This window comes from Somniosus microcephalus, chromosome 7 (assembly GCF_052327205.1).
Source record: "Somniosus microcephalus isolate GS21.2 chromosome 7, FLI_Smic_1.0, whole genome shotgun sequence".
Lineage (NCBI taxonomy): Eukaryota > Metazoa > Chordata > Chondrichthyes > Squaliformes > Somniosidae > Somniosus > Somniosus microcephalus.
The window spans coordinates 139,692,375-139,698,374 of record NC_140993.1 but is presented as its reverse complement, the minus strand read 5'-3'; positions in this window follow the sequence as shown (position 1 = coordinate 139,698,374).

The window sequence follows — 6,000 nt, the reverse complement described above, 5'->3', positions numbered from 1 at the left end:
AAACAGTCAGGGGCATAACTGACTGGGCACACACGCCACACCCGCCATCCCTACAGATTCACAAAATTTCCACAATTCCCCCAAGGTTATCTATATATATAAAACGGTATGTCTCTCTGTCTGTCTTTCTGTCTCTCTGTCTGGCTATACAATCAAAAGTTATAGCCTACGTAGCCTAGGAATCGTAAGCTTTCTTTTGATGTAAACACACCTACACGTGTGTTACATCAAAAGAAAGCTTACGATTCCAGAACGGTTGTAAGCGTATTTACGTTTCGGTGAGACAAAAATTGTGCCCGCGGTATCCAAAAACCATTCAAAATTCCGCTCATTATCTGCTCATTAGCATTGAGTGACGTCGAGGTCGACCAATCGTACGGTCCGAGCGACCCGACGGTCGACCAATCGCTGCATGGCGGGGGCGGGTTCCTGGCGCGTGCGGGCGGGCCCTCCTAGAGTCGAGTGACGGGACAATTGACCAATCCTGCGCTTCGGTGACCTGACGGTCGACCAATCGGTGCATGTGTGGGCGGGCCGTATCGTTCTGAACCGAGGTGAGTCGCCGCCATCTTGATTCCAAACTTTTCATTTCTTTTTCCCGCTTTCTGCGTCTTTAAAAAAAAAGTTGCTTTTAAAACACATATTGTTTTTAAAAAAAAAGTTAATTACTTTCTAAATCTTTTATCTAATCTCATTAATTTTCCTACCTTTCCCCGTTTTTGCAGGTAGGCCTCGAAGCCTGGGCGTCTGTTGCCAGCCATGCTGGACCCTAGGCAATTGTTTTGTGGCAAGCTCCTCCTAACCCCTCACCCCTCACCCCCCACCCCCCCGCTGGGCCTGATTCCAAACCAGCGGCCAGCCATCTTGGTAAAGGGCTGGCTTGGCTCACTGCAAGCTCCTCGCGCTTGCGCTGCACGGCGCACCTCCACACAGAGCGCGGCCAGAGGGAAGCGAGCAGGTTAGCGGGGGGGGGGGCGGGGCTCGGGAGGGGTGGGGGAGTGGAGAGGGTTACCCCGGCAACCGGGCTCGCCAGCCGCAATCGGCCGTCTCAAGCCGCTCAGGCCCGGCCTCAGGAGGGGCAGGGCTCGGGCTGACTGGGGCGCTGCGCTCAGCATGTCAGTGCGTGGGGCGGCACGGAGCTCAGCGGAGCCATCGCCGGCAGAGGGGAGAGGATCTGCTGGCTCCCCCCTCCCTTTCTCCCTCCCTCCCTTTCTCCACCCCTCCTTCCCCCATCTCCTACACCCCTCCCCTCCTCTCCCCCTACCTCCCCCCTCTCCCCTCCCGTCCCCTCCCCCCCTCTCCCCCTCCTCTCTCCCTCTCCTCCTCCCCTCCCCCCCTCTCCCCCTCCCTCCCCCCTCCCCTCCCCCCTCCTCTCCCCTCCTCCCCCTCTCCCCCTCCCCTCTCCCTCTCCCCCTCCCCCTCCCCCCCTCCCCTGCCCCTCCTCCCCCTCCCCCTCCTCCCCCCTCCTCCCCCTCCCCCTCCCCCCCTCCCCCCTCCCCCTCCCTCCCCTCCCCCCTCCCTTTCCTCCCCCCTCCCTCCCTCCCTCCCCCTCCCCCCCTCCCCTTCCTCCCCCTCCCCCCTCCCCTTCCCCCCTCCTCCCACCCCCTCCCCCTCCCCTTCCTCCCCCCCTCCTCCGCCCCTCCCCTTCCTCCCCCCATCCCCCTCCTCTCCCCCCCTTCCCTCCCCCTCCCCCCCTCCCCTTCCTCCCCCTCCCCCTCCCCTTCCTCCCCTCCCTCCCCCCCTTCCTCCCCCCCTCCCCCCTTCCCCTTCCTCCCCCCATTCCCCCTCCTCTCCCCCCTCTACCCCCCCTCCCCTACCTTCCCCCCCTCCCCTCCCTTCCCCTCCCCTCCCCTCCCCTCCCCTCACTTCCCCCCTCCCCTCACCTTCCCCCCACCTTCCCCCCCACCTTCCCCCCTTCCCCCCAGTCGCGCTCTCTCTTCCCCCCCAGTCGCTCTCTCTCTTCCCCCCAGTCGCTCTCTCTCTCTTCCCCCCAGTCGCGCTCTCTCTTCCCCCCAGTCACGCTCTCTCTTCTCCCCCCAGGTCGCTCTCTCTCTCTCTCTCTCTTCCAACAACAACATGCCCTCAAAAATCCCTCGGCACCGCCGGGCACTTCAGCTAGTTAATAATAAAAGGGACCCTGCATGGACATTTAAAAAAAAGGGTACCCAAAGATGGCGTCCGCACCTCGTGACCAAAAGCCTGCAAGATTTTAAAGCCTGGACTCTGTGGCACATGCAGCTTTTGGGGAAATCGAAGCCTAAAATGCAGTTTCTGTGAAAAAGGACTTTGTATTTTGGAAAGCAGACATAGGACTTTGAATATGCATTAAGCCAGATCGTAGACAGATCAAAACCAGTTAGGCCTATACTTGAGGCCATCAAGCTGTCTGCATACATAATCGGAAACAGCTTAAGGAAGCCATCGAGGCTGGACAGGCCGATTAGGATGCATTAATAACAATACAGCTCAGACATCAGGCCATTAGGTGCGACAAACGGCCATCTAAAAACAGTTAGTTTAGATTGCTACAATTATTTAAACTAGCCCGCCAAAATTGGAACAATGATCTGACCTGATTTGGCGCGCAGATAAGGGTTTTCGTAAGGAGTATAACTGCAGGCCCCAGGTAGCAATCTCTTTCTTGCTCTTGCTCGCTTGCCCTTGCCCTTATCCCTGCTCTCGTGGCTCCGGCCTCTTGGGCTGCCACTTGCACTCATGCCCTGGCCTCGTGGCAGGTTCTCTCCCCGTAGCAGATTTTCAGTAACCAGTTACACCATACCAATCGCGGGGAAGGGGAACGAGACCCAAGTCCATAGCCATCCAGGACGCCCAGGCCGAAAAAGGGGTGAGACGAAAGTGAGTAGGCAGCTCAGGACTTGTATAGTAACCAAACGAGACGAGACGTAAGGAGACGAAGAAGACGGTAACAACTCGATAAGAGCAGAGCAGGGCAGCGAAAAATGTATTGATGAGGCCAAGCGTCTAGTTATAAGCTGGCGCTTGGTGAGACGAACATAGAAACATAGAAGATAGGAGCACGAGTAGGCCATTCGGCCCTTCAAGCCTGCTCCGCCATTCAATGTGATCATGGCTGATCATCCAAATTCAGTACCCTGTCCCTGCCTTTTCCCCATATCCCTTGATCCCTTTAGCCTCAAGAAATATATCCAACTCTTTCTTGAATATATTTAATGAACTAGCCTCCACCGCCCTCTGTGGCAGAGAATTCCACAGGTTCACCACTCTCTGGGTGAAGAAATTCCTCCTCATTTCAGTCCTAAATGGCTTACCCCTTACCCTTAGACTATGACCCATGGTTCTGGACTCCCCGGCCATCAGAAACATCCTTCCTGCATCTAGTCTGTCCAGACCTGACAGAATTTTATAGGTTTCGATGAGATCCCCTCTCAATCTTCTAGACTCCAGTGAGTATAAGCCCAATCGACACAATCTCTCCTCATACGTCATTCCTGCCATCCCAGGTATCAGCCTGGTGAATCTTCGCTGCACTCCCTCCATGGCAAGAACGTCCTTCCTCAGGTAAGGTGACCAAAACTGCACACAATACTCAAGGTGCGGTCTCACCAAGGCCCTGTACAACTGTAGCAAGACATCTTTGTTCCTGTACTCGAACCCTCTTGCTACGAAGGCCAACATACCATTTGCCTTCTGAACCGCCTGCTGCACCTGCATGCTTACCTTCAGCGACTGGTGCACAAGGACACCCAGGTCTCTTTGCACTTCCCCTTCTCCCAATCTATTGCCATTCAAATAATAATCTGCCTTCCTGTTTTTGCCACCAAAGTGGATAACCTCACATTTATCCACATTATAGTGCATTTGCCATGTTTCTGCCCAATCACCCAACCTGTCCAAATCGTACTGGAGTTTCCCAACATCCTCCTCGCAGCTTACCCTCCCGCCCAGCTTTGTGTCATCTGCAAATTTGGAGATATTACATCCAATTCCCTCATCCAGATCATTAATATATATTGTGAACAGCTGGGGTCCTAGGACCGACCCTTGCGGTACCCCACTCGTCACTGCCTGCCACTCGGAAAACAACCCGTTTATTCCAACTCTTTGCTTTCTGTCCGCCAACCAGTTCTCTATCCAAGTCAATACCTTGCCCCCAATCCCATGTGCCTTAATTTTGCACGCTAATCTCTTGTGTGGGACCTTATCGAAAGCCTTCTGAAAGTCCAAATACACCACATCCACTGGTTCTCCCCTATCTATCTTACCAGTTACATCCTCAAAAAATTCCAGTAGATTAGTCAAGCATGATTTACCTTTAGTAAATCCATGTTGACTTTGTCCGATCCTGTCACTGCTTTCCAAGTGCTCTGCTATTACATCTTTTATAATAGACTCTAGCATTTTCCCCACTACCGATGTCAGGCTTACCGGTCTATAATTCCCTGCTTTTTCTCTACCACCTTTTTTGAATAGTGGGGTAACATTAGCTACCCTCCAATCCATGGGTACCGTTCCAGAGTCTATCGAGTTCTGGAAGATGACCAGTAATGCATCTACTATCTCTAGGGCCACTTCCTTAAGTACCCTGGGATGTAGACCATCAGGCCCTGGGGATTTATCAGCCTTCAGTCCCATCAATTTTCCTAACACAATTTTCCTACAAATACTGATTTCTTTCAGTTCCTCTCTTTCATCAGACCCTATGTTCCCCGGCATCTCTGGGAGGTTATTTGTGTCCTCCTTTGTGAAGACAGAACCAAAGTTTGTATTTAGTTGGTCCGCCATTTCCTTGTTTCCCATTATAAATTCCCCTGATTCTGACTGTAAGGGACCTACGCTTGACTTCACTAATCTTTTTCTCTTCACATATCTATAAAAGCTTTTACAGTCAGTTTTTATGTTCCGTGCTAGCTTACTCTCATATTCTATTTTCCCTTTCTTAATTAATCCCTTTGTCCTCCTTTGTTGACTCCTAAACTGCTCCCAATCCTCAGGATTATTGCTTTTTCTAGCCAATTTATATGTCCTCTCCTTGGATCTTATGCTATCCCTAATTTCCCTTGTTAGCCACGGTTGAGTCACCTTTTTTGTTTTATTTTTATGCCAAACTGGGATGAACAAATTCTGTAGCTCATCCATTCGGTCTTTGAATGTTTGCCATTGCCTATCCACCGTCAACCCTTTGAGCGCCATTCCCCACTCAATCCTACCCAACTCGCTCCTCAGACCATCGTAGTTTCCTTTATTTAAATTGAGGACCCTTGTCTCTGAGTCAACTACTTCATTCTCCATCTTAATGAAGAATTCTATCATATTATGATCGCTCCGACCCAAGGGGCCTCGTAAAACAAGATTGCTAATTAATCCTTTCTCGTTACATAATACCCAGTCTAAGATGGCCTGACCTCTGGTTGGTTCCTCGACATATTGGTCCAGGAAACCATCCCGTAAACACTCCAGGAATTCCTCCTCCACAGTATTGTTACTAATTTGGTTGGCCCAATCTGTATGTAGATTAAAGTCACCCATGATGACTGCTGTGCCCTTATTGCACGCTTCTTTAATTTCCCTTTTAATGCCATCCCCAACCTCCACCTTACTGTTTGGAGGTCTATATACCACTCCCACTAATGTTTTTTTCCCCTTAGTATTTCTCAATTCTACCCATACAGATTCCACATCATCAGAGCTAATATCCTTCATTACAATTGTATTAATCCCTTCTTTAACCAGTAATGCTACCCCACCTCCCTTTCCTTTTTGCCTATCTTTCCTGAATATCGAATACCCCTGGATGTTGAGTTCCCAGTCTTGGCCATCCTTGAGCCACGTTTCTGTAATCCCAACCAAATCGTATTCGTTTACCTCTATTTGCGCAGCCAATTTATCCACCTTATTACAAATGCTCCTCGCATTATGACACAAAGCCTTCAGGCTTGTTTTTTTAACGCTCTTAGACCTATTAGAATTATTATTTACTGCGGCCGCGTTTGATTTAAACCGTTGATTTCTCTGACTGCC